The sequence below is a fragment of the Eurytemora carolleeae genome, unplaced genomic scaffold, assembly GCF_000591075.1.
Source record: "Eurytemora carolleeae unplaced genomic scaffold, Eaff_2.0 scaffold870, whole genome shotgun sequence".
Classification (NCBI taxonomy): Eukaryota; Metazoa; Arthropoda; class Copepoda; order Calanoida; family Temoridae; genus Eurytemora; species Eurytemora carolleeae.
The window spans coordinates 176942-188624 of NW_019397085.1; positions in this window are offsets into that span (position 1 = coordinate 176942).

Sequence of the window (11683 nt, forward strand, 5' to 3'; positions counted from 1 at the left end):
GATATATAGATAGTACTTGGGTTAGTTACCAAGTTATATAGATAGTACTTGGGTTAGTTACCAAGAAAGATGGATTGATGGATAGTTCTTGTGTTAGTTACCAAGAAAGATGGATAGATAGATAGTACTTGGGTTAGCCATCCTAGTTAGATGGATAGATAGATAGTACTTGGGTTAGCTACCAAGAAAGATGGATAGATAGATAGATGGTACTTGGGTTAGCTAACAAGAAAGATGGATAGTACTTGGGTTAGCTAACAAGAAAGATGGATGGATAGGTAGATAGTACTTAGGTTAGCCACCAAGAAAGATGGATAGATAAATAGTACTTGGGTTAGCCACCAAGAAAGATGGATAGGTAGATAGTACTTGGGTTAGCCACCAAGAAAGATGGATAGATAGATGGATAGTACTTGTGTTAGCCACTAAGAAAGATGGATAGATAGATAGTACCAAGGAAAGTCAATTGCGGTCGTGTATACTCTGTGTACATATTGAAACCAGTTCTCTTTGGGCGGAATTTGTAAACAATAACAGATGCATCAGTGTTCGTTTAGTATCCGAGGAGGTTAAAAGCATTTAATTTTGATAATTTTGATAATTCACATAATAATTTCTTATGAACAGAATATTTCATTGATTTTTTATGTGAATGATGGATCCCATGTCAGGCTTCGACATCCGTCTTGTGTTTACATTAGCGCCCAGAGACAGTACACTACAGTACTAAAGATGTGTACACTTCTGAAATGACTTTCCTTGCCTTACATCCTTGGATAGTACTTGGGTTAGCCACTGAGAAAGATGGATAGATAGATAGATAGTACTTGGGTTAGCCACCAAGAAAGATGGATAGATAGATAGAAAGTACTTGGGTTAGCCACCAAGAAAGATGGATAGATAGATAGATAGTACTTGGGTTAGCTAACAAGATAAAGAATGAGTATGTTCGTAATAATTAGATTAGAAAGAGTTTATGAGATACAAAATACATTTATCATCATACATTGGGGNTTGATGGTATACAGAAGAGGGGGGGGGGGAATCTGGAAAGATTTAACCGAGATTAAAACCCCCAGATCCGGGAGAAATGCAGGCAACATGGAAAGGTAGAATTATAATGAAATGTCGTCTTTAAATAGTATTAATTTTTTCTCAAATTTGTACGTAATCCTACGAAGACGATATTTGTATAAGCTAAATCTTGGAAATCATAGTTGAACAAAACGTCGTCTTTCTTTTTACCTTTAACACTTGTGAGTGGTACATAATTTGCCTTCTATTGTACTGACAATCTATTTGGGAAACCCGCTTTAGAATGCGTTAACAATCACTTTAAATTGAACTCTTCCAAGGTGATATTCAATATCTCCTTGAACCGTTTAAAGAACAAGTTGTTGAAATAAGATTTAAACATTATATTATTTCACATTGTATTCATGAATGCATTGTTTAAAGGTATGCAAGTGATGTACTGTGCATGTACAGGGGCGTATACAGTAAATTGACTGGGGGGGGGCGGGGGCTTTAGAGATTAATCCTAAGATTACAATTTTCTAGAGGGATGGTTTGGCCCTCCATAGTCCCTCCCCTCTGTCTACGCCCCTGAGTGTATGAAGGGCCAAGGAAATATTATTCTTCCTTTCTTCGTCTCCTTTGTCTAGGGGTCAGATTACTATCAATATATTCTCACACACTCCAAACTCTACACACACACATATTCTCACACCCTCTCTACAGTCTACACACACCCCGTACTTGTCGTCCTGGGCTCCGAATATTTTAACCTTAAGGTCTACAACTAATATTTTATCTTGGCGTGTGTGTCTGTCTGGAGATGGGCATCGTTTTTTTGAACGAGCTAAATTTGTTCGTGAAAAAGGGCGTTGTTCAGAAAAAAAAGCGATGGACGAACGAAATGAAGGAAATGAAAAAAATTATCGTTTTTTAAAAACGAACGATTTTTTGGAACAAAATTTCTAAAAAAAACGATAGTTTTTTTCTGAATAAACGTTTCGAAGAAATGGTTGAAAAACTATTTTTTAAATTGAACGAACAATTTTATTTAACGAACGATTTTACCGAACGATCGTTTTATGAGATGAATGAACGAATTGAAAAAGGTCAAACTTCCCCATCTCTATCTCAATTTAAGACCAAAACTTCAACAATTTTAGCTTTAAAATGTTTCTTTTCAAGACGCCTAATTTTCTTCGTTCATCATAAACACAATAATGTTGCGGATTTTTCTGTTTAACATTAGATTTACAATATTATACAATATTATATTAGATTTACGAAAGTTTGAAATATATTTCAATTTTGATTTGCGATAAACCTTCCCCTGGGCTATTGTGAAATACAAAAAAAATTGGGCCTGATGCTACGTTAGTTTTGGCGTTAAACTAACAATGATAAGAATACGGGGATTTATATAATCTATCTAACAAGAGAAATGTTCAAAGAGGCTGTTAGCGTAATTTCAATGCATAGATAGCAATGCCCGATCCACAACGATACCCTTACAAGCTTTATCAATGTTTATTATTTTAGAAAACTGTTTATTTACAATTGTGGTTTCTTTACAAAAGTGACTTACGCATTTTTACAAATAGATTATCAAAATTAACCACTGTAAAACCAACAATAGCAACAATATTTTTAACATTATTGATCAGATAAAGGTTTCAAGGGTACCGTTGTGAATCGGGTATTGCCATCTTTGCATGGAGGGTCAATTAAAATTACCCTTAAAGTCCCTTGAAGAAATGTCTTTCACTCTATTTTTAACAGATTTTGAAGTAAGGATAAAAATTTGACGTAGGATGTGCACGATACAGACAGAATGTAATTTTTGTAGAAAGTTTTTAAGCAGAGATAAGACGAGATCTATTAAATGCTATAAACCAATGAACAACGACGAAATACAAAACCTTCAAAAATAGACTAATAAATGGAGTATTATGTGTAAATTACCATCCCTCCGATGGAGTTATAAGCATTCAATAAAAATGTGTATTCACTCCGTTGAAAATAATTTCCCTCCGGTGGCCTCCGTAGGAGCAGAGGAGAACCAACATGCTGCTGCAAACTTCAATCTCTCAAAAATATATTTACTTTTGATAACAATATTTTTTCTTTTCAGAAAACCCGGTCTCTAAGGAATAGAGAAGAGTTTAATGAACAGGGAAGGGGGGGGAATTGTATAATAGTGTGAAACTATTTCCCCCATAGTTCAGTAATGATTATGACTAATGGGACAGGGATGAATTTAGTTCCAATAAATTATCATAATAAAATAATATCGAGTCAATACAAATGATAGGACAGAGCAGACTAGACAGCCATAGATAGATAGATAGATGGATAGATAGATAGATAGATAGATAGATAGATAGATAGGTAGATAGATAGATAGATAGATAGATTGATAGATAAATAGATAGAAAGATAGATAGATAGATAAATAGATAGATATATAGATAGATAGATAGCTGAAATGTCGTCATTCAATTCTTCAGTTGTATGGGTCCTCCTGTAGCTCTGAGGATCTAAATGAAAAAATAGACAAATATTTTTATGATATGTTTGTTAGCATGAGAAAAGCCAAAAAAAGGACCATTATTTCTTGATTTAATTCGTATTTGCCGCCGAAAGTGCCGCCAATATTATTCTTCGACTGCGTAGAACATAGTCTCAATCTACAAAACACAAAGCTTTTATTTGATATTTGAAGATGAATGAAAGAAAGTTTTAAAACTTTGCAACTAAGTATGTTAAATTACATAACTGTGTTTAGCACGGTTCTTTAATTACATAACTGTGTTTAGCACGGTTCTTTAACAGTTATAGGCATAACAACTTTTCTTATTATAACAATTAAAGCTAAATGAATAACCAAAAGTCTTGAAACTGAAAATCCGAAAATAAGCCTTCATCAATCTTAAAATGTTATTTTTTTTACATGTTTATACCAATTATAGTGATAATGCCGCTGCTACCACTTTTGTAGTAAAGTAAGTGTTCCTCAAATCCATATTTATCCAGTTACAACTCAGTTTCAGGTTGCTACCAATGTCTAAACCCAAATGTCAATGCCAAACCACTGGGCATGATCTCATGAGCTGTTTATGTCAACTGGTCACTGGCTCATATTCTATCAACTCCAAACCAATGGGCGTAGTCTTGTCAGCTATCCTTGTCAACCACTGGGCATGATCTCATGGACACTAGCTATTAATGAATCAATTCCAAACCACTTGGCACAATCTCATGAGCTATAGATGTCAACTGGACACTAGCTCAAATTCTATCAATGCCAAACCAATGGGCACGATCTTGTCAGCTATCGATGTCAACAAGGACACTAGATATTTATTGATCCATGCCAAACCAATGGGCACGATCTCAGCTTGTGTGTTTCAACAAGAACCAAATTACTCTCTCACAGCAATCAAATCAGAGCCTGTATATCAACTATATATTTCTAGATGTTAGATTAAAGTTAGAGTTTGTTTAACAGAGTAATTAAAAGTTATGCGCTGTTATATTTAACGTAGTTAAGCAGTCACAATATGGGTATGACGGAGTTATATGATCTACATATCTAGATTGGGTTAATGGCAATACATGATTTACTAATGAGCACTTTTAGCTATTTGGACAATGTTTGCAATGCATGCCATGCCATGTATGCCAGAGTACATGTAAGAGGAGAAAATGGGCATAACACCTGATTTGAAAGATGACTGTAGCTTGGTTATAACCAGGGAATAGTCCCTTTAGCTTGGTTTCTTAGGCCGGAAACAGTCCCTTTTTATTGGTCATAACTAGGGAACGGTCTCTTTAGCTTGGATAAGGAACATTTCCTTGTGCTTGGTTATTAATAAGGAACATTCCCTTTAGAATTGAGTTATTAAACAAATTGTCTTGAATCTAATGTAAATATTTTCTTTTGATTATTATATAATAATTATCATATTGATAAAATACAGACTTTATTGCCTTCTTTATAAAATGACTATATCGAAAATTAAAATTGCTTATTTTGCATCATATATTCCCTTAACCCTCTGCTTAAATGATTAAACATGTAGCAAATATCGTGTCATCATGGATATTCTGCATAAACCTGCAGTATATTATTTACAATTTATGTTGTAGAATGTAGACTTACCTGATGATATTATTTATTGAAACTGCGTCTCAATTGAATATGTAGCATGATTAGATTAAAATCATGTGATACTTAAATTACGCTATAAACATGTGTGGAGATAGATTAACTACATTATATCTATTCTCGCTAATCTTATAGATACATACATCAAACTTTAACTTCAAATGCGTAATATGATTGTCTTAATCATGTGATATAGATAACGACGTAGGAATTGTAATTAGGTCAATTCATGTTAACTTGTGACATAAGATATTTAAATAAAGTCAGTTCTATAGAGTAACTCCGTACTGGGAGAGAGTAATCCTTAAACCCTGTGTTGATATAGCCTGTTAGCTTGTTGTATAGCTACGCTTGTGCCCCGGTGTGGCATTTATAGCCAGGTGGGTTGTGTCCTGGTTGACTTTGATAGCGGACCGGTTGAACCTGGATAGATACGTTTTGAGAACTTCTTACGGAGTAGGTATTTACTACATACTTTTTCAACATTTTGCTTCACCAACCCCTTAGATTTTGGAGAGAAAAAAAAATATGAAATCCTTTTTTTAAAATAATGGATCGTATTTTGTTTTATATACTTTCTTATTTTTAAGAAATACAATTCCATAAAATCCATCCCACAGAAATTCCCATGACCTAATATTAAATTTTGGTCAAAACCACATATTTAGCTTTTCCATGGGCTGAGCCGAGAGGGCGTGTTTTAAAACAACAGATATCCTTTGTCTGAAAACAATGAGGAAAAGTCTTTAATTCTGACAACTTGTTTTTCCGCCCAAACCTGCTAGTCAATTTAACGTAGAAACTGTAGTTAAAAATAATCAAGTTTATGGTATAGAAAACCTATATAGTACATATCTTATTAATATTTCACGCACCCCTGACCCTTCAGTAAAAGTAAATTCAACCTAAAGTCTGACCTCGTCAACCTTTTTGCACGGGCAAGTCCTATGGAGTGTCTGCTTTATTTACCCAATGTCCGGGCGATACAGTACAAACTGGGACCGGAAAGGTTGACACAGCTTGAAAATTCAAATGTACTACGGCTGCCCGTGATTTAATGAGGACATTTATCGGACATACCACTTAAAGAATGGAGGGTCCCTTTAAAGTTAACAAAAATATCTCGCTTAAAGGGACTGTAAAAGAAAAATGATAGGGGGTAGTAGGCTGACAGCTGATAACTTTAGCTCTTGATGATGATGTTCCTGTCTCGAAAAATTGATATGAAACTGTGCCAAATTTATTTGGTCGAGGGGACCCTTGGTTGAGTAAAATCTGTAATTTCCTCAAAAAATTGTATCGTCTTTTGAGATGAAAATGGGCGAATTTTCCCCGAAATTTTCGCAGAACGGGTAGTTATTTTACATAACTGTCCTAAGGGACGTTAAGTAACCTAATCTCCCTCTGTTAAGAGAATCATACGTCGGTAATGTTGGTAAAACGGCGATAAAAGCATAAAAGATCCCCGGCAGTAACATTACAACTTGTCATTCTGATCTGTTAAAGGTAAAAAAAAACCTTGTTCAATTCAACTAAAATCAATCATCGTTCGTCAAATAAATATAGTAATTTAATTTTGTTTTCAAGATTGTCCTCATTCAACAACTTTAACTTCATTGAATTCAATCGACTGGAAGTTCAACTTATTTGAAATTATTAAAATACATTTAACATTTTATATACAGGGTTACCCACAAGGGATGAGAGATGAGGATGAGAGAAGACTGTACGGACTTTATATTGTCTGTTTCCTTTCATTTATGGTTCCCTCCAAATAGATTATCAAGTACAATAGGTGGCAACAGAGAAATGAACCAATTATACACGACGTCACAAGTGTCAAATATAACAAGGAAAACAAAATTGTCTCACATTAGTTGACATGTTTTCTAAGATTAATAAAAAGTGTTAAAACAGAGACTAAAGAACACTTACAAGTGCACTTATTTTACTGTAAAAATAGCACTTTATTTAAAAATTATCATTATTATTGATAATTTTGTCGGACACAAAAACTGAATTGGCACTAGTGACGACAGAATACAACTGTACTGAGAGTGTACAAATTCTACGTTGCCATCTATTATTGTACTCAACATTCTATTTGGTTCCCTCTGAGTGTGAGACTTTAAACTTTTTCTTTGTTTTTTTAAATCAATTTATCCGACATAAAAAGTCTACCTTTAAGACAGGAGACTCATTTAAGCCTGGGAATAGTCATATTTAAAGAGTTTCAGGTCGTCTTTTCAGTCTCATCCTTTGTGGATAACCCTGAATATAAACATACAGGGTGTTCTAATAACATGGAATCTATAGACTGCATGTCACAAAGTGAAAAAAGTTGTGCCTATTTATTAAGTTACTAAAATGGGGTAAATTACAATATTGAAAAATTTTATCAAAAAAGTTACAAAATTGGCAGACTCAATTTCTATTGAGATTATCTTAACTGAAATATTTTCATTGCATTCACTAGTTAGTGATCGAAAGGAGGAAAGTTATCACCCTAAATTCAATGACAATTTTGCAGTTGATTACAAACTGAAGCTAAAAACAAGTTCTTTGAAGTTCTAAAATCTACAAGTGAGAAAGTTACGTATACTGTAAATACTAAATAGTGTAAGAAAAGTCAAAGACTGAGGCGTTGCGACACAAAAAAAGTCTTTAAAACCTTTCATAGCTGTGTGGATCTATGCCAAAAAAAACCGTCTGCACTAAGTTCTCATATTTGTGGTATACCCTGTTCTTCAAAAAATAGGGGGGGGGATGTTGTAACGCTAGATGTAAATAAATACCCCCCTGCCCCCTCCCAACACTCATTTGTTATAATTAAACCATAGGAGCTAAACAGACTAAATGGTTGTAAACATAATTTAATATTAGACATCTATGGAATATTCATAATCAGGGATACTATGGAGTGTTTCCGAGATACATAGGGATAGGGGTGTTTGAAGGGTACAAGGGGTGTTCAGAGGATACTAGGGGTGTTTAAAGGGTACAAGGGGTGTTCAGAGAATACAAGGGGTGTTCAGAGGATACAAGAGGTGTTCAGAGGATACTAGGGGTTTTCAGAGGATACTAGGGGTGTTTAAAGGGTACAAGGGGTGTTCAGAGGATTTAAGAGGTGTTCAGAGGATATTAGGGGTGTTTAGAGAATACTAGGGGTGTTTATAGGATACTAGGGGTGTTTAGAGGATACTAGGGGCGTTTATCGGATACTATGGATGTTTAGAGGATACTAAGGATGTTTACGGAATACTATAGGTGCTTAGAGGATACTAGGGGTGTTTAGAGGATACTAGGGGTGTTTACAGAATACTAGAGGTGCTTAGAGGATACTAGGGGTGTTTATAGGATACTAGGGATGTTCACAGAATAATAGAGGTACTTTGAGAATATTAGGGGTGTTTATAGGATACTAGGGATGTTTAGAAGATACTAGGGGTGTTTACAGAATACTATAGGTGCTTAGAGAATATTAGGGGTGTTTAAAGGATACTAGGATGTTTAGAGGATACTAGGGGTGTTTAGTGGATACTAGAGATGTTTATAGGATACTAGGGGTGTTTAGAGGATACTAGGAGTGTTTAGGGGATAATAGAGGTGCTTAGTGGATACTATGGGGTGTTAATAGGATACTATGGATGTTTAGAAGATACTAGGGGTGTTTAGGGGATACTAGAGGTGCTTCTAGAATACTGAGAAGAGCAGAACCATATAAAGGCCTTTTTAACGCACGTTTTATTTATAAAATATTGATAGAAAACTACTTTTTAAAATAAAATCGTATAATGATGTTTAACAATTTCTATTTATATGAAGTGTATCTAAAGATCAATTTAACTAAACGTTTACTAAAAGTAAATAGAAACTATTCCTATGGGACCCTATTCTTGGCTCCCCCCCCCCATCCCTCTCTAATAGTTTTGTAGATTATAGAACATCTACAGGAGAGGGGGAACCATTTCTAGATCTTGTAAATCCAGTGGTTTTCTCTTATCAAAACTATGTAAGGAGGAAAGGGTTGCAAGGAGGGGATGGTTGCAAGGAGGGGGTATATTTAACAATCTATCAATCTATCTATCTATCTATCTTTTTAGCTTATATAGATGCATCCATACAAATATATTGTCAGCATAAAATCTGGACATAGAGGAGTGGCGGGGCATTACAAATTCCAGAAAACCTTCTTTGTTTTATCAGCTCGAGACAAGATTAGAAGACTAGATTAGAACGTTGTAATATCTGCCTTACCAAGGAGAGAAATATTAAACCTAGGATGGGACCTCACGTGCCGAGTACAGTGGGGAATGTTGGAGAGAAAGTCTTCATCGATCTGGTATCATTCTCTGAAACAGTAAGAAAGAATCATTATTATCATCAAAGGAAACTGGTACAGCATGGCAAAAGTCTTAATTCGAGAACATTTCAGCCTGTTTGTTCTACAAAACCAGATACACTCGGACAACGGCAGAGAGTATATCAACCAACTATGGAAAGAGTTGTTTCAAGAAATTACATACCAAGACACCACCATATAATCCATCATTGATTATCGTGGAGAGATGGCATGGAACTATAGTGAGAATTCTGAGAAAAATGGGAAGAGAAATGCAGGATGAATGGAATCTGGGTGTGAAAGCCCCTTGTTTAGTCTACAATACCACCATACATACTAGCCGGGTCAAACCCCAGTCTTTGCCATGTTTGGATGAGAAGCTGCACTTCCTGTCAATTGGGTCTATCCTGTACCTAAGGCTGTCAGAGAAATAGAGTTATTAGACTGGACTGAAGTGGTGCATAGGGCTTATGCTGCAGGATGAGAGATTATCAGCAAGCCGCAGTACCACGGAATGCTCAATACTACAAACAGATTATGTAACAGTTTCGAGGTTTGTCAATTCTGGGTCTTTGATCTGAAGATTGTACCTGGAAGTTACGTTCAGATCATATTGGGCATGACCATACCAAATTATCAGAAAAATATCTCAAGCATTAGCGGAAGTAATGACAGTGTACAATCGTAAAATTACGTCGTACATTATTCATATAACAATAACACAAATCCTGTATTGCAGTTAACCCATTCCATATATATAACTCCATCATATCCATATTGTGATTGTTTAACTACGTTATATATAATCAACAGCGCATAACTTGTAATTACGCTTTTGGGTGTTTAAAGGGTACAAGGGGTGTTCAGAGGAAAACACAAATCCTGTATTGCAGTTAACCCATTCCATATATATAACTCCATCATATCCATATTGTGATTGTTTAACTACGTTATATATAATTAACAGCGCATAACTTGTAATTACGCTTTTAATACCCAATTATAATCTGAACTAAAGAAATAAACCTCGGTTCATAGAGTAACTCTGTACTGATAACTGTGAGAGAGTTATCCTGAAATCCTGCTTTGTGTCACAGGAGTCGTCCGCATAATCAATTTATAGCTTGTTGATAGCTAGGCTTGTGTCCTTGTGTGGCATTTAGAGCGGATTGTCCCCATCATTTGGGATCAATTTAGAGCTTGTTGATAGCTAGGCTTGTGTCCTTGTGTGGCATTTAGAGCGGATTGTCCACATAATTTGGGATCAATTTAGAGCTTGTTGATAGCTAGGCTTGTGTCCTAGTGTGGCATTTAGAGCGGATTGTCCCCATCATTTGGGAACGATATATATAGCTTGTTGGAAAGCTAGGCTTGTGTTCCTGTGTGGCATTTAGAGCACTGAATTGATAGCTTGTTGGATAGTTACACTAGTGTCCCTGTGTGGCATTTAGAGCCAAGTGGTTTGTGATCTGGTTGATAATAGCTTGCTGGATAGCATACGCTTGTCTCCTTGTGTAGCATTTAGAGCCAGGGGGATTGTGTCCTGGTTGATAATAGCTTGCTGGATAGCTACGCTTGTCTCCTTGCATGGCATTTAGAGCCAGGTGGATTGTGTCCTGGTTGATAATAGCTTGCTGGATAGCTACGCTTGTCTCCTTGCATGGCATTTAGAGCCAGGTGGGTTGTGTTCTGGTTGACTTTGATAGCAGACGGGTTGGACCTGGATAAATACGTTTCGAGAATATTGTTATAGAGTAGGTGTTTCCTAAATTTATATATTTACTTATCTGTCTGTCTATCTGTTTATCTGTCTATTTATCTTTTTTCTGTTTATAATTCTTTCTATCTGATTAGATGTTTAATTTTTATAACTTTTTTCTATATTTCTATCTAACCTAGCCTGTCTTGCAACTTTCAAAAGTAATTAACACTCTGAATAGAGTAAAATAGATTAGAGTAGTAGAATAGAATAGAATAGAACAGAACAGAATAGAATATATTGTGGGAATTAATTAAAGGGTTTGTCAACGTTAAATAAACTTTAATTAGTTACAGGAATTCTACAAACTTAATTAATTCAAATCGTTAGTTATAGTTACATACTACATACATATATATTTATATATATAAAAATATATATATATATATAGATAATTTTT